Here is a 26,336-nt window from a genome sequence, read left to right on the forward strand (position 1 = left end):
TTGCTATTATGCACATAGCGACATAGGGAAAGGCATCGATTCTACGGCGAACTGAAGATCATGTTTCAGAACTGAAGACAGTGACCGTATCCAACGCAGGAGAAAACGCATTTGTTACAAAATAATATTAGTGTTGTGCCATTATTTTGACATAATATAACCACATACAATTTCACTGTCACGTGTCTTAGAGTGATGGACTGTGCCATCCCCGTGGCCTCAGCAATGGATTTAGTCCACTGAGACGGGCGCGAAACAGACAGGTGGTGTCTTGTGCACCATGAAAGAAAGAAATTGTGACTGCTCGACTAAAGAAATCTCGGGCGACCATCAGCCTATTGACAGAACAATCAACCAGACTAAACGGAGTCAGCCCTCGTTGACATTTTGACCTTTGATACCTCCCTCTCAGGTGACCTGTCAGAGCAGAGCTCCGGCCGAGACATGCCCGTCAGTGGCTCATCCCGCCAGGACCAGATCGAATCAGGGGCAGGGAAGAAGAAGAAGACCAAAGGGAAGAAGAAGAAAGAGAAGAAAAGCAAAGAAAAAGTGAAGAAAACTGTGAATTCTGAGGACCAGGAGAAGGCCAAGAAGAAAGGATTCGGCCTCTTTAAGGTAGGGAACCATTCACAATTTTACAGATGCTCTTATCCAGAGCACCTTACAGTAGTGAGTGCATACATTACGTTTTTGTACTGGTCCCCTGTGGGAATCAGACCCACAACCCTAGCGTTGCAAGCTTCGTGATCTTCCAACTGAGCCACACGGGACCAATGTTTCCCCTCTTTACGTTTCATAATATGTATCTCTGAATTCTAGTTCCATTCTTGCCTCTTTTAGCACTCCCCTTTTCCAACTGTTCAGCTTCTACCCCCAAGCCATAAGACTCCTGAACAGCTAATCAAAATGGCTACCCAGACTATTTGCATTGCCCCCCGTTCTACGCTGCTGCTACTCTCTGTTATTATCTATGCATAGTCACTTTAATAACTCTACCTACATGTACATATTACCTCGACTAACCGGTGCCCCCTGTATATAGGCCCGCTATTGTTATTTACTTCTGCTCCTTAATTATTTGTTGTTGTCAAAGGCATGTGTATAGGTGTGTAGGAAGACAAGACAAAACCAATGGAAAATGAAAAATGGATCAATGATGGCTAGAAGACCGCCGAGCACCACCCGAACAAGGAGAGGCATCAACTTCGGTAGAAGTCGTGACCGTTGTTCTTATCTCTTACTACTTTTTTTTTGGGGGGGGGGGGGGGGGGTATTTTCTTAAAACTGCATTGTTGGTTAAGGGCTTGTAAGTAAACATTTCACTGTTAGGTCTACTACACCTGTTGTATTTGGCGCATGCGACAAATAAAATTTCATTTTTATCTCAACTGCACTCCCCTCGCCATCCACACACTCCTACATACCTCATATTCCTACCCCCCCAACCATAAAGACGGTCTTTGATGCGAGATGACTGGTTGTCCCTTCGGTACCTACAACAGTAGAGATTGAAGTGTCCTTGCCGAGCGAACCGCCTGAGGGAGTTTCGGCATTGACAGGCCTTTTGAAGATCAGCCACGTTACTCGTCCGCCACGTGAGACTCCCCACCGTGTGCACACATATACAGTACACTCTCTCATAGGCTCTTATGAAAGATATGTACAGTATGTTCAGTACAGAGACTGGTGTGGCAGCTTTTTCAAAGTGCTGGCGAAGCCTAAAATTGACGTTATATCCTCATGGGTATGTGTGCAAGATGTCTACATTTACTGCACGATGAGATGTCTCAATGGTCCCGTCAACACGAGCCTGCCTGTTTTGAGGTCCTCTTCCTGACTGGCCGACTGACCGTGCCCGAATACCCAACCCATAATTGTATTCTTAATAGTTGGCTGATTGGGTATGTGAAAATAGGTAGTTTTATAGTATGTGACATTTAGAGCATTTTGTGCGCTTTAAATGCCAAGATGTCATACTCATTTTCATCTTTTTCATCTTTCTTTCATCTTCATCATTTTCGCTTTTCATCTTGTACAAATTCGCTGCATGCTATTAAGGAAAGATATTGTCTTTTCAGACCCACGTCTGTTTGACAGCAGCTGATAATGAGCTGATAATCAGATAAGGGCAATTCCACAGTAACAAAGATTTTTCACTTTAAAATGTATGTCAAACAAAAACCGATCATTGCAAAGTTAAACCTTTACAACTCTACTTATAACAATTTCTCCCCTATAAAATAAAAATGACCTGAAGAACAGTGCCGATGCTAAGTTTGGTAACAGAAGGACAGTTTGTGCTGTTTGTGCCGTCATTCTGTTACCAAACTTTGCACTGATCTTCAAGTAAATGTGTTTTTGTAATACTTCTAGTGAAAATTGCTAAAAGTCGTTCTCGTGCATAGTTGTACGGTTAAACTTTGCAATCATCGGTTTTATTTTGGCTTACATTTTACCATGTTACCAAGGAATTGCCCATAAGGAGACTCATTGTGCCAAAAGGAATGAATGGCGCCAACCTTACAATTACGCATCAGTGAATGCATTCTCAGTATGGGTGAGCCAAGTATGTTATTTGCTGCTTACTGCATTTTTTTTTTTACTAAACCGTATGTTCTAAATAGTATGTAGTATAATAAGTACACAATATTTTGTTTTAGTACGTAGTAGTAAAGACAAATTCCGGACACGGCCTGTGTGTCTGTATGCATTAGTCTGTGTGGCTGTTTGTAGGTTGTATTTACTCTTCTGCCTGATCACAGCTCCAATAACAGGCACTTTCCTGTGACCTGTATGTGTGCGTATCCTTGTACATTTGTGCGCCCGGTCTTTCTATCCCACACTGCTTCCTCTCTCTCCGTCACCCTCCCCACCTCTTCTGCCCGTCACTCCAGCTCAGAATGGCTGTCACTGAGGCCCTCGGTGTGACAGACAGACAGGACACGGCCGTTCCCGCTACTACTGCCAAATTGGGGACATGAAAGCCAGCATGCTGATCCGCTGTTTACAAATCCCCTTCCGCTCGCTTCGATCCTCTTCCCTCTCTTTCTCTCTTCCCGGGGACGGATGAAATCCGACAGGGAACCAAGCCAATTAGCAGGGCCAGTTCCGGACCTACATTCTCTCATTTCCATCAGAAAGCCCAGTATGTGGTTATGTTATCCTAAAGGATGGGCGCCATAGACGGACCACACCCTCCTCAGACCTACTGTAAATCCCCCATAGATGGCCTGCATCCCGATTTGCCACCCTTCTCCCGAAGTGTACACTTGCACTTTTTCCATCATGGATTTAGCCAATGCTTACACCAATCCAATACATTTAAATCCATGACGGGGAGTGTGCAAGTGCACACTTTTGGGTGAATTGAGACTTAGGCGTAGTTCTTGTAAGTGGACTAGAGTGATGCTGGAGCTGTAAGACGTGTTTAGATGTGTTTACGTGTCGGTGACATTAAGCTGTGACGAGCTGAAGCTGGGATGTTTTTCTTAACCGTAATGTTGTTAGCTAAGTTTGTCATGGTTTGTCACGTCATGGTTTACCGTTTTGACGCTTTGAAGGCTAGTGGCTCTTTGTCCTCACAGGAGGGGATTTGTTGACCTTAGGTTTTCACCTCGAAAACATGTCAGAGTGTCTTGGGAGAATGTTTGTCTTGTGTTTTTTTGTGTCTGTTTTGCAGGTTGTGTTCACTCCCAAGTTTGTCTCACCACTCATCCTGTGGGTAAATGACTTACTTAACAACTAGAATATTTGAGTAGTCAGGGCAGTAGTTTTCATTTCGTAATTATAATTTTTTTTCAGTTTTCTGGAATGTTGATTTAAAAACCTGTCCAATGTCCATCAGCAACCACCACCAAATTGCCTCCTCCCTGAAAATGTTTGTCGTTCTGAGGCACGGTGCATCCTATATCCTATATTTCTGGCATGACGCAATTCTCATTTATATCTTTCCTATGGACATCAACAGCGGGTCACGCTATCGTTGTACGCAGCCCGAGAAAAACAAATTATATATATTTTTTTGCTCTATGTTGGACTGCTTCCTGAAATGATTTGGTAATTTACTTGTTGCTGCGGTGACCTGTCAATCAAGCATTAGAGGGATTTTGGAAGAAGAAAAAACGGCCAAAGAAAGGGAAAATCCCCATGCATATATATCGGCTACTAAACCGTCAACATGACGGGCAGGCTTCTTCTTTCCTGAATAGCATAGCTCCCTTAGTATAACACCATTGATCTATGTCAAGAGGTTTGGACCTCTTGGTGTAATGGCTTGGGCTTTGGCCTGACAAACAAAGGGCAGGCGGGTTCAAGTCCTTGTAATTGCTAATCCCGCATTCAGTGCAATATATTGGCATGTACGATGACAACCTCGTAAGGTAAATTGCTTCAGGATACGTATATCAAATCAAATGTATCCATGTAGCCCTTCTTACATCAGCTGATATCTCAAAAGTGCTGTACAGAAACACAGCCTAAAACCCCAAACAGCAAGCAATGCAGGTGTAGAAGCACGGTGGCTAGGAAAAACTCCCTAGAAAGGCCAAAACCTCGGAAGAAACCTAGAAAGGAACCAGGCTATGAGGGGTGGCCAGTCCTCTTCTGGCTGTGCCGGGTGGAGATTATAACAGAACATGGCCAAGATGTTCAAATGAATAAAGGTTCATAAATGACCAGCATGGTCAAATAATAATAATCACAGTAGTTGTCGATGGTGCAGCAAGTTAGCACCTCAGGAGTAAATGTCAGTTGGCTTTTCATAGCCGATCAGTAACAGTATCTCTACCACTCCTGCTGTCTCTAGAGAGTTGAAAACAGCATGTCTGGGACAGGTAGCACGTCCGATGAACAGGTCAGGATTCCATAGCCGCAGGCAGAACAGTTGAAACTGGAGCAGCAGCACGGCCAGGAGGACTGGGGACAGCAAGGAGTCCTCATGCCAGGTAGACCTAAGGCATGGTCCTAGGGCTCAGGTCCTCCGAGAGAGAGAAAAAAAGAGGCATTAGAGAGAGCATACTTAAATTCACACAGAACACCAGATAAGACAGGAGAAGTACTCCAGATATAACAAACTGACCCTTACCACCCTGAGACAAGGCCGAGTATAGCCCACAAAGATCTCCGCCACGGCACAACCCAAGGGGGGGCGCCAACCCAGACAGAAAGATCAGATCAGTGACTCAACCCACTCAAGTGACGTACCCCTCCTAGGGACGGCATGAAAGAGCACCAGTAAGCCAGTGACTCAGCCCCTGTAATAGGGTTAGAGGCAGAGAATCCCAGTGGAAAGAGGGGAACCGACCAGGCAGAGACAGCAAGGGCGGTTCGTTGCTCCAGAGCCTTTCCGTTCACCTTCACACTCCTGGGCCAGACTACACTCAATCATATGACACACTGAAGAGATGAGTCTTCAGTAAAGACTTATATATGGACGTCTGGATATTCCAGACATATGTATATGGCTAGACGAAAACACCAGTCAACCTCAGACGACGGATGCTCATCATCGTTCAATGAAAGCAGCTCATTGAGCCATCGGCGAGTTGTCTCCTGGTCATCTGATCTCCAGCACTTCAAGTCCTTCACGTAACTGGCTGAGTTTGACGTTGCAGTCGAGACTGACTGATCTACGAATCTCCTTGCATCATAAATAACTACTCAAAATGATTTGTAGATCAGTCACAATTCAGCCATGACGCATCACAGTTTTGATGCTCGTGATTATGGCCTCTGTCTTCATGGAGGCTGATCCACCAATGAAAGAAGCTCATTAAGACTTCTTCAACCAATGTAAGAAGCCCATTGAGCTATCAGGACGTTGTCTCCTGGTCATCTGATCCACAGCACTTCAAGTCCTTCACTCTATCTTCATCCAGAAACATGGAGACTCATCGACCAATGAAAAAGCCCATTGAGCCATCAGGAAGTTGTCTCCTTCTACTGGTCATCTGATCGCATTGCTTTGTGTCATTCACTCTGTCTTTATCCAGAAACAAAATACGCCGGAAAGCGATTACACCTCTTCCCATTGCCGCCGTCCCGTCGTCAAGCTCAATGTGATCGATGGGTATCTGTGTGTGTGTGTGTGTGTGTGTGTGTGTGTGTGTGTGTGTGTGACGTACCCTCCCTCACAGGAAAAGATTAAGTGGCTCTTATGAGGTCTAAGGAGAAGGGCAGGAGTGGTCACAGCACGTTAACCTCTAACTGTGCCCTTTTCATGGGGTAGGAATGCAGTCTGTAGGGGGGAGTTGGAGATATGGAGGGTCACACTTCTTTTTTATTCTCTCGTTTTCTTCCTTGGACTGTTTTGAAATCAAAGTGCAGTGCAATTATTGGCTGGCCAATGGTGCGGCTGCCTTTTTTCCTCTCTCTCTCGCGCGCTCTCTTTTCCTTTTCTCTGTCACGTACATTCTCTCTTTCCCCCCCTCTGTCTTTCATTACAACTGCTCACTACTTGTTAGGGTCTTTGTCATTGTTCTGGTGTGTCTGAATCCTCAACACCTTTAGTAACCTGGATGGAGTAGTTCTACTGGGACCTTTGATCAGTCACTCTCTCACCCTACGGTATCTCTTCATCACGGTTTCTGTGTGCTGTCCTGGACTTGCGGCTGGAATAGTGACTGGCTCAAACAGTGCTTGGAGAAACACAACACACACACACACACACACACACACACAGATGAGCACATACACACATACACAGATCAGCACACACACACACACACACACAGATGAGCACATACACACACACAAACGCATGCGCACACACATGCTCACTCACTCGCACACACAAACACAAATAATCACTCACTTGCGCGCGCACACACACACACACACGCCAAAGATCACTCTCTCCCTCCCAAATGAGTGTGAAAATAAGATGTGTAACTGACTTGTTAAATATTAATTTGTTTTTGACAGAAATGGGGGGGAATTGGAGACAAGACAAATTGCCTGGAGCTAGCGCTTTGTGCATGAATCGTTAAAATATGCCAGAAGTCAGAAACGCAAACAATTAAAATAAAGCCCATATTTCACGTGCCGCCCTTGGGTGACAGATTCATCTCTCACTCTGTGGCTGTCAGAGAGGGAGTGCCCCCCTCCCTCTCTCCTCTCATTCCTCTCTCGGCTAAGCAGTCTGATTGACGCAGCGTTACACCCGGGACTGGCCAGACACTGTTTAAAGATGCACACTCACACGCACCTTTCACTTTTCTCACACAGACACGCCATACACGCTTTCACTTCACACATACACACTCGTCCCTCGTTAATGAAGACACTCCTGATAACATTATATCTATCACACCAGTCCGACCTCACACCCTGAAAACATATTTTTCTCTCCGTCTTGTCGCTTACCCACTTTTACTCTCTCGGTCTCTCTCTCTCTCAGCTCTCTCTGCTTACAACCCTACTTTCTCCTCGGTTCTTCTTCCATTCCCCATTCTGCCTCTCGATATCGGTAATCATATTTTGTGTTGCGTTAATTTCTTAAGACTGTATATCTTGATTTGGTCTGTGCGTGCTGCTGGATTTCCAGGCAACTGGGACGTCAAATGCAACTGGATGTGTGCGGGTGCATGCGTACTGCATCCATCGAGGAACCGTTAAATCAGTAACACCATACATTTTGGGCCTCACTCGAAGCTCGCTTCAACACCGTCTTTATTGCGATGATCCGAGTTGGCTCGACGATGATCCGAGTTGGCTCGACGGCAGTGGCGGTTCTAACGGCAATAGATTCATCTGGGAGGGTGGTTTTGATCCATTTGGTCGTATAACTCGTAATACGAAGCGTTAATGGGGAGGTGATTTAGCCCAAATTGCCGCCGCCTGCTGCAGTATGCATATGGAGAGAAATAAGAGAAATAGATTTAATTATGCCCCGTGGGAATGACGAGAGACTCTGTTTTAATTATTGAAGAGGGGCGTAGCTTTCTGCTGCCAGGAAGGAACTGGGATTAGCTTATCATGCTGTCAATCAAGGGAAGAGGAAGGTAGAGAGGGATATAGTGGGGAAGAGTGTGGAGGGTGGCAGAGTTCTGTGTGCGTGTCTGTGTTTTTGAATGAAAGGACACAAATGAGAGTCATGACCCCCTGATTTTTTTTAGATGGACCGTTTCATTCTTTCTCAACATACTTGTAAACTTCTAGCTTCTTAACTGGCCCATGCGTGATGTACACTACTGCACAGAACACTGCAGCATTCCAGTGTTCTGTACCAGAAGACACCAAAGAGCCCTTGTTACATCACACCTCTTTATCTACAGTTGAAGTTGGAGGTTTACATACACTTAGGTCGGAGTCATTAAAACCCGTTTTTTTCAACCACTCCACAAATTTCTTGTTAACAAACTATAGTTTTGGCAAGTCAGTTAGGACATCTACTTTATGCATGACACAAGTCATTTTTCCAACAATTGTGTACAGACAGATTATTTCACTTAAAATTCACTGTATCACAATTCCGGTGCGTCAGAAGTTTACATGCACTAAATTGACTGTGCCTTTAAACAGCTTGGAAAATTCCAGAAAATTATGTCATGGATTTAGAAACTTCTGATAGGCTAATTGACATAATTTGAGTCAATTGGAGGTGTACCTGTGGATGTATTTCAAGGCCTAAACAAACAAAACAATTGTAGACCTCTGTGAGTCTGGTTCATCCTTGGGATCAATTTCCAAACGCCTGAAGGTACCACGTTCATCTGTACAAACAATAGTCCGCAAGTATAAACACCATTGGACCACGCAGCCGTCATACCGCTCAAGAAGGAGACCCGTTCTGTCTCCTAAAGATGAACGTACTTTGGTGCGAAAAGTGCAAATCAATCCCAGAACAACAGCAAAGGACCTTGTGAAGATGCTGGAGGAAACGTGTACATGACCTGAAAGCCCTCTCGGCAAGGAAGAAGCCACTGCTCCAAACCGCCATAAATAAGCCAGACTATGGTTTGCAACTGCACATGGGGACAAAGATCGTACTTTTTGGAGAAATGTCCTCTGGTCTGATGAAAGAAAAATATAACTGTTTGGCCATAATGACCATCGTTATGTTTGGAGGTAAAAGGGGGAGGCTTGCAAGCCGAAGAACACCATCCCAAACGTGAAGCACGTGGGTGGCAGCATCATGTTGTGGGGTACGACTTGATTAGGGTAGTGTCAACAACGCAGCTAGCCTACCCCAGCAGTACTCTATCATTTTAATCATTTTAGTCAATTAGATTCTTGCTACGTAAGCTTAACTTTCTGAACATTCGAGACGTGTAGTCCACTTGTCATTCCAATCTCCTCTGCATTAGCGTAGCCTCTTCTCTAGCCTGTCAACTATGTGTCTGTCTATCCCTGTTCTCTCCTCTCTGCACAGACCATACAAACGCTCCACACCGCATGGCCGCAGCCACCCTAATCTGGTGGTCCCAGCGCGCACGACCCACGTGGAGTTCCAGGTCTCCGGTAGCCTCTGGAACTGCCGATCTGCGGCCAACAAGGCAGAGTTCATCTCAGCCTATGCCTCCCTCCAGTCCTCGACTTCTTGGCTCTGACGGAAACATGGATCACCACAGACAACACCGCTACTCCTACTGCTCTCTCTTCGTCCGCCCACGTGCTCTCGCACACCCCGAGAGCTTCTGGTCAGCGGGGTGGTGGCACCGGGATCCTCATCTCTCCCAAGTGGTCATTCTCTCTTTCTCCCCTTACCCATCTGTCTATCGCCTCCTTTGAATTCCATGCTGTCACAGTTACCAGCCCTTTCAAGCTTAACATCCTTATCATTTATCGCCCTCCAGGTTCCCTCGGAGAGTTCATCAATGAGCTTGATGCCTTGATAAGCTCCTTTCCTGAGGACGGCTCACCTCTCACAGTTCTGGGCGACTTTAACCTCCCCACGTCTACCTTTGACTCATTCCTCTCTGCCTCCTTCTTTCCACTCCTCTCCTCTTTTGACCTCACCCTCTCACCTTCCCCCCTACTCACAAGGCAGGCAATACGCTCGACCTCATCTTTACTAGATGCTGTTCCTCCACTAACCTCATTGCAACTCCCCTCCAAGTCTCCGACCACTACCTTGTATCCTTTTCCCTCTCGCTCTCATCCAACACTTCCCACACTGCCCCTACTCGGATGGTATCGCGCCGTCCCAACCTTCGCTCTCTCTCCCCCGCTACTCTCTCCTCTTCCATCCTATCATCTCTTCCCTCTGCTCAAACCTTCTCCAACCTATCTCCTGATTCTGCCTCCTCAACCCTCCTCTCCTCCCTTTCTGCATCCTTTGACTCTCTATGTCCCCTATCCTCCAGGCCGGCTCGGTCCTCCCCTCCCGCTCTGTGGCTCGACGACTCATTGCGAGCTCACAGAACAGGGCTCCGGGCAGCCGGCGGAAATGGAGGAAAACTCCGCCTCCCTGCGGACCTGACATCCTTTCACTCCCTCCTCTCTACATTTTCCTCTTCTCTCTCTGCTGCTAAAGCCACTTTCTACCACTCTAAATTCCAAGCATCTGCCTCTAACCCTAGGAAGCTCTTTGCCACCTTCTCCTCCCTCTTGAATCCTCCTCCCCCTCCCCCCCTCCTCCCTCTCTGCAGATGACTTCGTCAACCATTTTGAAAAGAAGGTCGACGACATCCGATCCTCGTTTGCTAAGTCAAACGACACCGCTGGTTCTGCTCACACTGCCCTACCCTGTGCTCTGACCTCTTTCTCCCCTCTCTCTCCAGATGACATCTCGCGTCTTGTGACGGCCGGCCGCCCAACAACCTGCCCGCTTGACCCTATCCCCTCCTCTCTTCTCCAGACCATCTCCGGTGACCTTCTCCCTTACCTCACCTCGCTCATCAACTCATCCCTGACCGCTGGCTACGTCCCTCCCGTCTTCAAGAGAGCGAGAGTTGCACCCCTTCTGAAAAAACCTACACTCGATCCCTCCGATGTCAACAACTACAGACCAGTATCCCTTCTTTCTTTTCTCTCCAAAACTCTTGAACGTGCCGTCCTTGGCCAGCTCTCCCGCTATCTCTCTCAGAATGACCTTCTTGATCCAAATCAGTCAGGTTTCAAGACTAGTCATTCAACTGAGACTGCTCTTCTCTGTATCACGGAGGCGCTCCGCACTGCTAAAGCTAACTCTCTCTCCTCTGCTCTCATCCTTCTAGACCTATCGGCTGCCTTCGATACTGTGAACCATCAGATCCTCCTCTCCACCCTCTCCGAGTTGGGCATCTCCGGCGCGGCCCACGCTTGGATTGCGTCCTACCTGACAGGTCGCTCCTACCAGGTGGCGTGGCGAGAATCCGTCTCCTCACCACGTGCTCTCACCACTGGTGTCCCCCAGGGCTCTGTTCTAGGCCCTCTCCTATTCTCGCTATACACCAAGTCACTTGGCTCTGTCATAACCTCACATGGTCTCTCCTATCATTGCTATGCAGACGACACACAATTAATTTTCTCCTTTCCCCCTTCTGACGACCAGGTGGCGAATCGCATCTCTGCATGTCTGGCAGACATATCAGTGTGGATGACGGATCATCACCTCAAGCTGAACCTCGGCAAGACGGAGCTGCTCTTCCTCCCGGGAAGGACTGCCCGTTCCATGATCTCGCCATCACGGTTGACAACTCCATTGTGTCCTCGTCCCAGAGCGCTAAGAACCTTGGCGTGATCCTGGACAACACCCTGTCGTTCTCAAATAACATCAAGGCGGTGGCCCGTTCCTGTAGGTTCATGCTCTACAACATCCGCAGAGTACGACCCTGCCTCACACAGGAAGCGGCGCAGGTCCTAATCCAGGCACTTGTCATCTCCCGTCTGGATTACTGCAACTCGCTGTTGGCTGGGCTCCCTGCCTGTGCCATTAAACCCTACAACTCATCCAGAACGCCGCAGCCCGTCTGGTGTTCAACCTTCCCAAGTTCTCTCACGTCACCCCGCTCCTCCGCTCTCTCCACTGGCTTCCAGTTGAAGCTCGCATCCGCTACAAGACCATGGTGCTTGCCTACGGAGCTGTGAGGGGAACGGCACCTCACTACCTCCAGGCTCTGATCAGGCCCTACACCCAAACAAGGGCACTGCGTTCATCCACCTCTGGCCTGCTCGCCTCCCTACCACTGAGGAAGTACAGTTCCCGCTCAGCCCAGTCAAAACTGTTCGCTGCTCTGGCCCCCCAATGGTGGAACAAACTCCCTCACGACGCCAGGACAGCGGAGTCAATCACCACCTTCCGGAGACACCTGAAACCCCACCTCTTTAAGGAATACCTAGGATAGGATAAAGTAATCCTTCTCCCCCCTTAAAAGACCTAGATGCACTATTGTAAAGTGGCTGTTCCACTGGATGTCATAAGGTGAAAGCACCAATTTGTAAGTCGCTCTGGATAAGAGCGTCTGCTAAATGACTTAAATGTAAATGTGGGGGTGCTTTGATTCAGGAGGGACTGGTGCACTTCACAAAATAGATGGTTCTTCCAAATGGACAATGACCCCAAGCATACTTCCAAAGTTGTGGCAAAATGGCTTAAGGACAACAGTCAAGGTATTGGAGTGGCCATCACAAAGCCCTGACCTCAATCCTATAGAGAATTAGTGGGCAGAACTGAAAAGCGTGTGCAAGCAAGGAGTCCTACCAACCTGACTCAGTTAGACCAGCTCTGTCAGGAGGAATGGGCCAAAATTCACCCTACTTATTGTGGGAAGCTTGTGGAAGGCTACCCAAAACGTTTGACCCAAGTTAAACAATTTAAAGGCAATGGTACCAAATACTGATTGAGTGTATGTAAACGTCTGACCCACTGGGAATGTGATGAAAGAAATAAAAGCTGAAATAAATCATTCTCTCTACTATTATTCTGACATTTCACATTCTTGAAATAAAGTGGTGATCCTAACTGACCTAAGACAAGGAATTTTTACTAGGATTAAATGTCAGGAATTGTGAAAAACTGAGTTTAAATGTATTTGGCTAAGGTGTATGTAAACTTCCGACTTCAACTGTAGTTGTTAATTGAACTTATCCCTACTTGTCTCTCTGGCTTCCAAAACTTCCAACTCCACCGAGGTACCGGTAGAAAATACACACAGCAATCTAATTACCGTGATAACATTTATAGGCTGTGAGATTAAGTGTTCTCTCTCTATCTCTCTCTCCGCCTCTGGAAGCCTCACTGTTCTCTCTATATATTCCTAAGCTCCAACCGTACCCTACTTTCATGGGAGCTTTAGCTTATCCCTCCCTCTCTCATTCTCGTTTTTTCTCTCGTTCATTCTCCATGTGCGCTTTCTCGTTATCGTTCTCGCTCTTTCTCTCCCAGCTTGTTATTTTGGTACTCAAAGGCAGATGCATATTTAGCTGGCATTATGGGCGATCAACTCCTCGTGCTGTGGAATGTGTGTGTGTGTGTGTGTGTGTGTGGTGCTTCAGCTGGCCTAAGAGGTCAGTCCTACCCATCTGGAAAAATGTCAGAGGTTTTGTGTGCGTGGAACTGGAAGTGTGCGGGTGCCCGCAGTGTGCGCGTCTATGTAACACCAGACGCACCATCTCAGCTATTAGCCTCATTCATTTCCATCATAAAAGACAGACGCCATCAATGAACTCCCCTGACAGACCGACAGACAGACTGTAAACTGTCACCTGACACATCACTCTTGCCGACTGAATGCCTGTTTAGCTACTCGATAGTGCTCACCGGTAACCAGTGTCCCACTGGCTCCGTCCACCAGCTCTGAAGGAAGCCTGTTTATTCACCACTCCCTGCTCTCTGCTTGTTGTCACACTGTAAAAAAATAAAAGCAGCTTCATTTCCTGAGCTGCCAACCACAGAGATGATAATGGAGGAAATGAGTCTAGCACACATAGGTAAAAGCTGTTATATCGTGTAGCTAGCACACATACTGGTTAATAGGCCACAGTATGTTTCTTCTCTTACTCTCTCTATTTCCCTCCCTCATTCTCTCTGCCTCGTCTCTGTTTCTCCCTCTTTTTACCCTTCTTCCTTCCTTCCCTTCCCCCTCCCTCCCTCCCTCCCTCCCTCCCTCCCTAGGGAGCCAATTCCACAGGTCGCAGGGCAGTTACATCACCCAGGCTGTCTGTGATCTCACTGTGTTTTGAACCTCATTAGAAAGAAGACACAATCCTTTTCTTTTACTCCCCCCTTCTCTCACCCACTTCCTCAGAATGTCATGTAATGAGCATGGGGAAGCTTCTGGAAGAGGTGATTAAAGATGATGAGTAAAGGCACCTTCCAAAAAAGCATATTTTCACTGGGACTCAACCGGACAGTCTTTTGTCTTGTCATACTTGGATATTTTGGGGATATTGGTTCTAGTTTTTTCATTTCCTCTCAGGGGGAGTGTCACCGTTGTAAACCCAGGAGACATTCTGGTGACTCTGGCACACCGGCAAAGGCAGACTAATGATGACAGTGCTATGCTAATAATGGTTCCGTTTGGCCCCTTGTGACAGTGGGACCACATTAAACCGTGACACCAATGACCCAGTAACCCAGAGCATCCATATTACACCATTGTTTGAAAGTAATGCAGCCAGTGCTATGATGTAGGTGTAGTGTGTTTTAAATGAGATCTCCCACTCTTTGTGTGGCTGTGGGTGGCTCCCAATGAGCTTTCCCACACAGGGTGGTGACCATCTTCCTGTGTTGTCTTCTCTACCGTGTGGAACTGTCAGGTATCTCAGCATCAAATGGGAACAGGAAATGACATCTGTATGTCCGAATAAACATGATTTGATATAAGGACGAATTTGCACAGCTAGATAGAATCCAGCTCCGAAGAGTTGTTGTTCAGCCATGACGCATCACAGTTTTGATGCTCGTGATTATGGCCTCTGTCTTCATGGAGGCTGATCCACCAATGAAAGAAGCTCATTAAGACTTCTTCAACCAATGTAAGAAGCCCATTGAGCTATCAGGACGTTGTCTCCTGGTCATCTGATCCACAGCACTTCAGGTCCTTCACTCTATCTTCATCCAGAAACATGGAGACTCATCGACCAATGAAAAAGCCCATTGAGCCATCAGGAAGTTGTCTCCTTCTACTGGTCATCTGATCGCATTGCTTTGTGTCATTCACTCTGTCTTTATCCAGAAACAAAATACGCCGGAAAGCGATTACACCTCTTCCCATTTTTGTTGTTGTCTTAAAACAAATCTGACCACCAATTCAGATCTCCACAACCTGATTGTCTTGGGAAAAGAAATGGTGAGGAGAGAGGGAGAGATTATGGAAATGAAGGAGCGAAAAGTTATGATGGAGGGAAAATGGGTTTGAACCTTCCCCATGGCAGGTACATACTGAGTGTCAGTGGTGTAAAGTACTTAAGTAAAAAATACTGAAAGCTATGATCCCTCATTCATCCACTTCAATCAGTCTAGATGAATGCGGAGGAGACCGGTTAAAGAAGGATTTTTAAGCTTTGATACATAGATTGTGTATGTGTGCCATTCAGAGGGTGAATGGGCAAGTCAAAATATTTAAGTGTCTTTGAACAGGGTATGGTAGTAGGTGCCAGGCACACCGGTTCAAATGTGTCGAGAACCTCAATGCTGCTAGGTAGGCTTGGGCAGTATACCGGGGTACTTGGGAAAAGACACGGGATGGTTTTTCGATACCTTTAAAATATGTGTACATTATGAAGCTTACCGTTGTTCCCCAGAACAGTTGAGCCAGTCACGTGTTTGTATGCAATTCACTACTTAAATGTTTGCCATCAGATATCTTGTGGCTTTCTGCCATCAGTTTTTCTCCCATTTGCTCCATGTACCCATGCTGCTCTTCCTTCAGAAAATAATGCATCACAGCTGTTCATTTGCACAATTTATCTTGTTACCTTTCACTTGTGACTTTCAGTAGCTACTAGCTATGCTTGTATAACTTTATGATCTGGATTTGCAATTACTTTGTTCGTTTTCTCTCATTAGCATTTAGCTACCAGCGTCTATGTGATTTTGACTATTCGTTTTTTCACATTTTGTTCGCATTCTGGTAACAGAAGCCCAGCGGGCTTTTCTTGTGTTTTTAGTGCCCCATTGTGTGCTATGCCAGTAAAAACTGTAAAACCCAGAATTAGAGGACTGTGTGATATGAAAATCTGCATACCGCCCAAGCCTAATGCTGGGTTTTTCACGCTCAACAGTTTCCCGTGTGTATCAAGAATGGTCCACCAGCCAAAGGCCGTCTAGTCAACTCAACACAACTGTGGGGAGCATTGGAGTCGACATGGTCAAGCATCCCTTTCGGATGCTTTCGACACCTTGTAGAGTTCATGCCCAGACGGGGCTGTTCTGAAGGAAAAGGGGAGGGGGTCTCAATATTAGAAAGGTGTTCCTAATGTTTAATATCGATTTGTGTCTCTGTCTCACTCACTCACTCACACAAGAAGAGAGAGGTGGTCTAATTTATGGACACAAGGTTCAGGCCATCTGTGGATCTCCATCACATACACAATACTGTGTGAAAGAGAGGGACGAGCCACCCAGCTCACTTCTCTCATTGAGGGCCAGACTGCCAGTGTCTGTGAAATAGATACTACTGCCAGCACCATGCTAAGAATGGGCAATAATATCGGCCATTCATATTACGATTCTTCTAACAGTGATTCAATGTCTGCAGGTTGTACGGGAAGCAATGCTAGTTGGCCTTGAAGAAATGTTTGAATGCCAAGTGAGATTTTTTATTCCTAGAGCTGTTTTTATAGTCTGGAGATGTAATCTGGAGTAGGCTGATGGAGGCTGCACTCTCATATTCAAAGGTATTAAGTGTCACTGGTGCAAAGTTGACTAGCATTAGCTTGCTTTCCAGAGTCCGTATTTATCCAGCATCTCAGAGTAATTTGCTGATCTAGGATCAGGTCCTCCCTGTCCATAATGTAAAGGCAAAAGTGATCCTACCCCCGAGATGCTTGAAAAATATGGCCTAGGACTAACCCATGCACCTGGGTCAGCTGCAAAGTGACAAGGTTAAAATGCGATTGTATTCTGTGATAATTCCCCTCCAATCTGGCAACCCTGCAGCAGTGCAGTGATCATCGGCTGATTTGAGTGTGTCCTCTGTCCTCCATCTGGGTTGCCATTCACACCATGTCCCCCTCAGGGCTGTAATGAGAAGAGCCAGTGACAAGAATTAAGACAAGCCCCTGTCCCTAATGAGCTAAACACAGACATCAGATTGGACTCAGCAGGGAGCTGACATGCACACGCACACACCAAACACCACGGTCCCCTGTTCAGTATGGATATGTGAATTAATCCAGGGATGTGTATGTCTTTCTGTCTGTGAAGGCCATTGGGGGAATAATCAGTAGCTCAGAGAACCATGTTTTGTTTGAGAGTGTCCCTTAAAAAGCTGGAGAGTGACATGTGTTTCAACTCCATGCCTGGAGAGCAAAAACACTGTAGGGCCCGTAATCACAAAGTGTGCTGTCTAGGATCATTTTTGCATTTTTTTATCCAAATGATTGAGGGGAGATTTGTTTCTAGATCAGCACTTCTACTGATGTTTTGTGAATACAGGCCCTGGTTTTGAATCTTCTAATCAGGGACTGGTTCAGACCCGGTATACCAGGCAAATAGACTTTGGCCAATTACTGACATGAATCAATCAATAAACTATACAGAACAAAAATATAAACGCAACATGTAAAGTGTTGGTCCCATGTGTCATGAGCTGAAGTAAAAGATATCAGAGATGTTCCATACACACAAAGCTTATTTCTCTCAAATGTTGTGCACACATTTGTTTACATCCCTGTTAGTGAGCATTTCTCCTTGACCAATGTAATCCATCCATAAACCTGACAGGTGTGGCATGTCATGAAGCTGATTAAACAGCATGATTGTTACACAGGTGCACCTTCTGCCGGGGACAATAAAAGGCCACTGAAATGTGCAGTTTTGTCACACAATGCAATGCCACAGATGTCTCAAGTTTTGAGGGAGCGTGCAATTGGCATGCTGACTGCAGGAATGTCCAACAGAGCTGTTACCAGAGAATTTTATGTTAATCTCTCTACCATAAACCACCTCCAATGTCGTTTTAGAAAATGGTCCACCAGCCAAAGGCCGTCTAGTCAACTCAACACAACTGTGGGGAGCATTGGAGTCTACATGGTCTATATGTCCAACCGGCCGCACAACCGCAGCCCACGTGTAACCACGCCAGCCCAGGACCTCCATATCCTGTTCCTTCACCTGCTGGTTTGTCTGAGGATGGGGGGGTTTGTGTCTGTAATACAGCTATTTTGTTGGGGGAAACTATTTCTGATTGGCTGGGCCTGGCTCCCAAGTGGGTGAGCCTATGCCCTCCTTGGCCCACCCATGACTGCGGCACTGCCCAGTCATGTGAAATCCATAGATTAGGGCTTAATGAATTTAGCATGTTGCATTTATATTTTTGTTCAATATATGGGAGAAGATAAAACTAAAATATTTTAGGGGTCAGATTAAGGTGACGTTTCCTGTAGATGCTGACTCTGGGTCTGTTTTGCATTTTCCCCACTAACGGTTAAGGTTAGGGTAGGGGGATGGGAAACTGATCCTAGTTCTGTACCTAGGGGAAAGTTCTCCCCGGAGCAACACACTCTCACCTCTGTCTGTCAGAAAGCATGTGGTATCAGTTCAGAATACATGCTGTATATTAATACCAGTTAATCATCATCTCAACCACATTTCCAAATCACTAACACACCCACTGCATTAACACACTGTGGAAAATGATCACACTGCATTATCACCAACCTTTTAACCGTTGTACCAGAGGAAAAGGCGCTAAAAGGCGCTAACGTTTGGGAGTGAGTTTGGTTCATATGTGTGTGGGTGTAATAGTGTTTGTGTGAGCGATGGGTACCATTTCTCAGCTGTGAATTGCTAGTGTGTGTGCGTGTGTGTGGTTGACATGGAATCTGTGTGTGCACATACGTACAGTACCAGTCAAAAGTTTGGGCACACCTACTCATTCCAGGGTTTTTCTTTGTTTTTACAATTTTCTACATTGTGGAGTAATAGTGAAGATATCAAAACTATGAAATTAACACATGGAATCATGTAGTAACCAAAAAGTGTTAAACAAAGAGATTCTTCAAATAGCCACCCTTTGCCTTGACAGCTTTGCAAACTCTTACCATTCTCTCAACCAGCTTCATGAGGTAGTCACCTGGAATGCATTTCAATTAACAGGTGTGCCTTCTCAAAAGTTAATTTGTGGAATTTCTTTCCTTAATGCGTTTGAGCCAATCAGTTGTGTTGTGACAAGGTAGGGGTGGTGTACAGAAAACAGCCCTATTTGGTAAAAGACCAAGTCCATATTATGGCAAGAACAGCTCAAATAAACAAAGAGAAACAACATGAAGCTCAGTCAATCCGGTAAATGTCAATTACTTTGAAAGTTTCTTCAAGTGCAGTCACAATAACCATCAAGTGCTATGATGAAACTGGCTCTCATGAGGACCGCCGCAGGAAAGGAAGACCCACAGTTACCTCTGCTACAGAGGATAAGTTCATTAGAGTTAACTGCACCTCAAATTGCAGCCCAAATAAATGCTTCACAGAGTTCAAGTAACACGCATTTCAACATCAACTGTTCAGAGGAGTTTACATGAATCAGGCCTTCATGGTCGAATTGCTGCAAAGAAACCACTACTAAAGGACACCAATAAGAAGAAGACTTGCTTGGGCCAAGAAACACGAGTAATGGACACAAGACCGGTGGAAATCGGTCCTTTGGTCTGATGAGTCCAAATTTGAGATTTTTGTTTACAACTGCCGTGTCTTTGTGAGACGCAGAGCAGGTGAACAGGTGGTCTCTGCTTGTGTAGTTCCCATCGTGAAGCATGGAGGACGAGGTGTGATGGTGTGGGGGCACTTTGCAGGTGACACTGTCAGTGATTTATTTAGAATTCAAGGCACACTTAACCAGCATGGCTACGACAGCATTCTGCAGGGATATGGCATCCCATCTGGTTTACTCCTAGAGGGACTATCCTTTGTTTTTCAACAGGACAATGACCCAAGACACCTCCAGGCTGTGTAAGGGCTATTTTACCAAGAAGGAGACTGATGGAGTGCTGCATCAGATGACCTGGCCCTCACAATCACCTGACCTCAAACCAATTGAGATGGTTTGGGATGAGTTTGAGCACCGAGTGAAGGAAAAGCAGCCAACAAGTGCTCACCAAATGTTGGAAGACCTTCAAGACTGTTGGAAAAGCATTCCAGGTGAAGCTGGTTGATGGATTGTTAAGTGTGCAAATTAATAAAAATTAAAAACGTATATTTAACCTTTATTTAACTAGGCAAGTCAGACCAAATTCTTATTGACAATGACGACCTACCCTGGGGAAACCCGGACGGCGCTGGGCCAATCCAGGCTGTTGTCATACAGCCTGGATTCGAACCAGGACTGTAGTGACCCCTTTTGCACTGAGATGCAGTGCCTTAGACAGGGAGGTGACCAAGAAACCAATAGTCACTCTGACAGAGTTCCTCTGTGGAACCTTCCAGAAGGACAACCATCTCTGCAGCACTCCACCAATCAGGCCTTTATGGTAGGGTGGCCAGACAGAAGCCACTCCTCAGTAAAGGGCACTTGGAGTTTGCCAAAAGGCACCTAAAGGACTCTCAGTCCATGAGAAACAAGATTCTCTTGTCTGATGAAACCGAGATTGAGATATTTGGCCTGAATGCGTCAAGAGGAAACCTGGCACCATGTTTTTTTGATCGTCAGGGACTGGGTGTTACGTTCCCCAGTTTCTGTGTTGTAGTTTGTGCATTTGAGTGTGTGTTTCAGGCAAGAGGCCCGCGGGCATACATATACCCATAGTATATTCACAGTCTAGGCACACTAGGAAAGACCTGGGCGGACCACCCTCTGTGTCTTGGTTAGCGCACCACGTGGTGCTAAGTTGGGTAAGAGGTGGGTAGACAGGTAAGGTAGGAGAGGGGGCTTTGATATTTACTTTCTTTGCTTTGGTTCCATCCAGACCTTTTTCCCCATATTACCGTGTAACGGTAACTTCTCTGCTTTTTGTCATCCTTACTTGCACCTACAGTCCCATACCTCTTTCACTTCACGGAGAGTTGAGTTGTAGCAGGGTGTTGCGTTCCCTCTTCACAGAGGCGTACATAACATAATGGGGGCTCATCCGGGATCATTCCATTAAACCACATATGTCAGAGTCAAGGCCCGCGGGCCACATCCGGCCCGCAAGAAGGTTTTTTACGGCCCCTGGGATGATCTTGATTTATTATTAGAACCGGCCCGCAGCAAGCCGGCAGCCCGCAGATCTTTTACACGCACCAATACTACATTTCCCACAATGCAAAGGTGACGCACCGAGCAGTAGGCTGCTTCATTTCAATATTTATTGGCACAGCAGTCGTCAGCATCACAGTAAAATTAACTTTCAGATACCCATCAAAAATGGCAAAACGGAAGGTGGATACTGAGAACCGGGGGTTTCAAACAAGGTGGGAGTCGGAGTATATGTTCACGAAGGTAGCTGGAAAACCTGTGTGTCTTCTGTGTGGAGAAAGTGTGGCGGTACTGAAAGAGTATAATCTGAGACGACATTATGAAACGAAACACGCGGACAAAAACAAGAATATGGACATGGAACAAAGGCTACAAAAGGCAGAGGAATTAAAACGAGGCCTCAAATCTCGACAGGCTCTGTTCAAAAAAGCCAAATCACAAGGCCAGGCTGCTGTCAAGGCCAGTTTTATTTTGGCAGAAGAGATCGCTAAATCAGCCCGGCCATTTACGGAGGGGGATTTCATCAAAAACTGCATGATTAAAGTTTGTGACGAAGTTTGCCCAGAAAAAAGGCAACTCTTTTTAAATGTGAGTCTGAGCAGAAACACCATTGCCGAGAGAGTAGACCAGTTGTCCATCAATCTAAAAGAGCAGCTTGTGAAAAAGGGAAAAGATTTTATTGCATATTCCTTGGCTGTGGATGAGAGCACCGACATTTCTGACATTGCCCAGTTGTCAATTTTCATCCGCGGAGTGGACTCCAACCTAAGTGTGACAGAGGAGTTTTTGGCTTTACGTCCTATGCATGGCACAACTACGGGGCATGATTTGTATGAAGAGGTGTCAAGATGTGTAAATGAGATGGAGCTGCCTTGGGAAAAACTTGTGGGTTTGACAACCGACGGAGCACCTGCGATGTGTGGACACAGGAGCGGACTGGTGGCGAAGATACGGGAAAAGATGCAAGAGGAAAACGCGACAGGTGAGCTGACAGCTTATCATTGTATCATACACCAGGAAGCGTTGTGCGGTAAAGCCTTGAAAATGGAGCATGTAATGAGCATCATCACGCGCACAGTTAACTTTATCAGAGCCAAAGGTTTGAATCACCGCCAGTTCAAGGCATTTCTGACGGAGTTAGAAACGGAGCATGGTGATTTGCCTTATCACACAGAGGTGCGATGGCTAAGCCAGGGAAAGGTGCTTCAAAGATGTTTCGAGCTTCGTGAGGAGATTTGTCTGTTCTTGGACAGCAAAGGGAAAGACACAACACAACTCCGAGACGAAATGTTTCTGTGTGAAATGGCTTTTCTGTGTGACATTACGAGTCATCTGAATGCAATAAACTTGCAGCTGCAGGGTCGGGATCGTGTCATCTCTGATATGTACAGTACAGTGAAGGCATTTAAAACCAAACTGACTCTGTGGGAGACGCAGATGCGGAAAGAAAATTTGAGCCACTTTCCCAGCTGCCAGACCATGAAAGAGAAGCTCTCTACCAGTGCGTTCCGAGCACACAGTTGGCTGATAAAATAGGTATGCTTGCCGCTGACTTTCGACGCCGATTTGCTGACTTTGAAGCACAAAAAAGCAGGTTGGAACTGCTCGGTAACCCATTTGCTGTTGACGTGGAAAGCTCACCACCAAACCTCCAAATGGAGTTGATTGACCTCCAATGCAATGATGCACTGAGGGCAAAATATGCGGCAGTGGGTGCTGCGGAGTTCGCCCGTTTCCTCCCGGCACAATGCCCCAGCTGCGCATCCAGGCTGCTCAAACGTTGTCTATGTTTGGCAGCACATACCTGTGTGAACAACTGTTTTCTTTGATGAACCTGAACAAAACATCACACAGAAGTCGACTTACTGCTGAACACCTCCACTCAATTCTGAGGATTTCTTCAGCTCAGAGCCTTACCCCGAACATTGATGAACTTGTGGAAAAGATGGGACACCACCAAGTATCACCCTCAACCTCAAACAAGTGAACATTACTGTGCAATCACATATTTAGAGTTTTTACTCAGTTCAAGTTTAAAAGTTAAAATTTAATATTTGTTTTCACTGCATGTTACTTCTCCTTAAACAAAGTGTTGTTTTTGATTAATAGATTTTTGCACTTTATTTTTTTGTATTTCAATCCAATTATATTTTAAAAATATTTCAGTTGAGTGGATGATAGAAAATTGCTATTATTGTTTTTTCTTTGAAGTAAATTTAGCCCACTTTTGCTAAAATAGAAAATATAGTCTACTGATGGTGCCTTGAATACCGGTTTCTTTCATTTAATGTTCATGTTATGGGGATATTTATATAAAGGAAATTTGTCTTTTGTGTCTGTTGAAAATTAAAGATTACTGACAGAGCCATAAGAAAATATTGCTTTATTTATCTGATCATATTGTAATATATTTGTTAGGTTTTCAGTAGGTTCAATTAGGTTCACTAGACTATATGCGTCATTTAAAAAATTTTCAATGAACATTCGAACAGTCCGGCCCTCGTCTTGTAGCTGATTTTTTTATTTGGCCCTCCGTCCATTTGACTTTGACACCCCTGCTGATTAAACCCACCGGACCCTGCTGCACTGAGCTCTCTGTGATTAGTGATTGAGGTGTGATGGTGGGTTGTGAGTTTGGATGACTTGTTTAGTTTTTGTGTGTCCAGTAGATTGCTGTGTACAAGATGGCTGCCTCCGCCATCTCCAAGTTTTTTTTGAAGCGCCATCTATTGATTGTTTGGTGAGGTTTCATAAAGTAGACCTTTTAGCTGTAGCTGCCCATTATGGATTCGTTATCCCTGAGAAAGCCCTAAAGGCTGAGCTTTTGGTGCTAGTCAGGGAGGGTTTAGTAAGAGAACGAATTCTCTCGTTGCAAGGAGAGGAGACAGGTAGACCTTCCGATGCCAAGTCGGAGGACAGGGCGGAGGAAGGGGTTGCTCGTACCCCCTTTACATTGCCCCGATTTGACCCTTTATCTTTTGCTTCGGGTCGTTCAGGCGGGACCACTAGGCTGAAGGTGAGGCTGGCTCGGTTAGAAATGGAGCAAAAAAATAAAGAGAGACAGATGCAGTTTGAAATTGAAATTAGGAAAATAGAAGCTGACAAGGAGGTGAGGATCCGACAACTGGAGCTAGACGCTGGCTCCAGTGCGACTCCACAAGCTGCTCATCATCAAGCCCACTTCGATGTGAGTGAACATATTGCTTTAGTCCCTCCATTTCGAGAGTCGGAAGTTGATTCCTATTTCTCTGCGTTTGAGCGTGTGGCAGCTGCGCTGCATTGGCCACTCAAGGTTTGACCGCTCTTGTTACAATGTAAATTGTCTGGGAAAGCCCAGGAAGTAGTAGCTGCTCTCTCCCTGGAAGACAGTTTACACTACGATATGAGTTGGTGCCTGAAGCTTATAGACAGCGCTTCAGGAACCACAAGACAAGTCAGGATGGAGGGAAAGATGCAGAACAGAGCAAAGTACAGAGAGATCCTTCATGAAAACCTCAGACTGGGGGCGAAGGTTCACCTTCCATCAGGACAATGACCCTAAGCACTCAGCCAAAACAATGCAGGAGTGGCTTTGGGACAAGTCTGAATGTCCTTGAGTGGCCCAGCAAGAGCTCGGACTTCAACCCGATCAAACGTCTCTGGAATGACCATCCAAACTCACTGAGCTTGAGAGGATCTGCAGAGAAGAATGGGAGAAACTTCCCAAATGCAGGTGTGCCAAGCTTGTAGCGTCATACCCAAGGAGACTCAAGGCTGTAATCGCTGCCAAATGTGCTTCAACAAAGTACTGATTTAAATGTCTGAATACTTATTTAAATGTGATTTCATTTAAAAAACTTTTTTTTTTTTACATTTGCTAAAATTTCTAAACCCTTTTTTGCATTGTCATTAAGGGGTATTGTGTGTAGATTGATGAGAGAAGGGAAAAAACAATTTAATCGGTTTTAGAATAAGGCTATAACATAACAAACTGTGGAAAAACTCAAGGAGTCTGAATATTTTCCGAATGCTAACAACCCAACGCGCAGCCGTGGATGCATCATTTATCAGTAGACTGTACTGTAGTGTCTGTCAGCATGGGGGTTTAGGGTCTGCAGAGCCTCAAGCTTTGCCCGAAGCTAACATTTAATGTACGCTGTTTAGAATCATTAAGGAGATGGTGTCATTTTAAAGAGAGAGAGAGGTAACAAACAACATCTAAATTGTCAAACGCCTGTTCTCTTTGCTAACGAACAGCAAGCAGTACTAGTGCACCAAGTCTGGAACCAACAGGACCCTGAACAGCTTCTACCCCCAAGACATAAAACTGCTAAACAAGACTGCTACATAGCTAATCAAATGGCTACCCAGACTACCTGCATTGACCCTTTTTTTGCACCAACTCTCTTGTGCTGACTCTGCGCACACACACTGGATCCTACCCACACACTCACACATACTTACACTGAAACCCCAACACACACTACATACACATGTATACTGACGCCACACATACACACTCACACACATTCACACGCACCACATATGCTGCTACTACTGTCTACCATGTTTGCCTAGTCACTTTACCCCTACCTACCGTGGCAAGAACAAGTATGTGAACCCTTTGGAATGACCTGGATTTCTGCATAAATTGGTCATTTAATGTTATCTGATCTTCATCTAAGTCAACACAATAGACAAACGCAGTCTGCTCAAACTAATAACACACAAGCAATTATGTTTTCATGTCTTTTGTTGAACACACTGTGTAAACATTCACAGTGCAGGGTGGAACAAATATGTGAACCCTTGGATTTAATAACTGGTTGACCCTCTGGCAGCAATAACCTCATCCGAATGTTTTCTATAGTTGCGGATCAGACCTGCACAACGGTCAGAAGGAATTTTGGACCATTCCTCTTTACAAAACTGTTTCAGTTCAGCAATTTTCTTGGGATGACGGGTGTGAACCACTCTCTCTTGGTCATGCCACAGCATCTCAATCGGGGTTGAGGTCAGGACTCTGACTGGGCCACTCCAGAAGGTGTATTTTCTTCTGTTGAAGCCATTCTGTTGTTGATTTACTTCTGTGCTTTAGAT

At 45.7% G+C, this 26,336-nt stretch overlaps 1 pseudogene; it reads left to right on the forward strand.

The window, feature by feature from the left end:
- LOC115129176 (partitioning defective 3 homolog B-like) overlaps nt 1–26,336 on the forward strand; it is a 117,980-nt pseudogene that overhangs the window by 45,888 nt on the left and 45,756 nt on the right.

This window comes from Oncorhynchus nerka, linkage group LG5, assembly GCF_034236695.1.
Source record: "Oncorhynchus nerka isolate Pitt River linkage group LG5, Oner_Uvic_2.0, whole genome shotgun sequence".
Lineage (NCBI taxonomy): Eukaryota > Metazoa > Chordata > Actinopteri > Salmoniformes > Salmonidae > Oncorhynchus > Oncorhynchus nerka.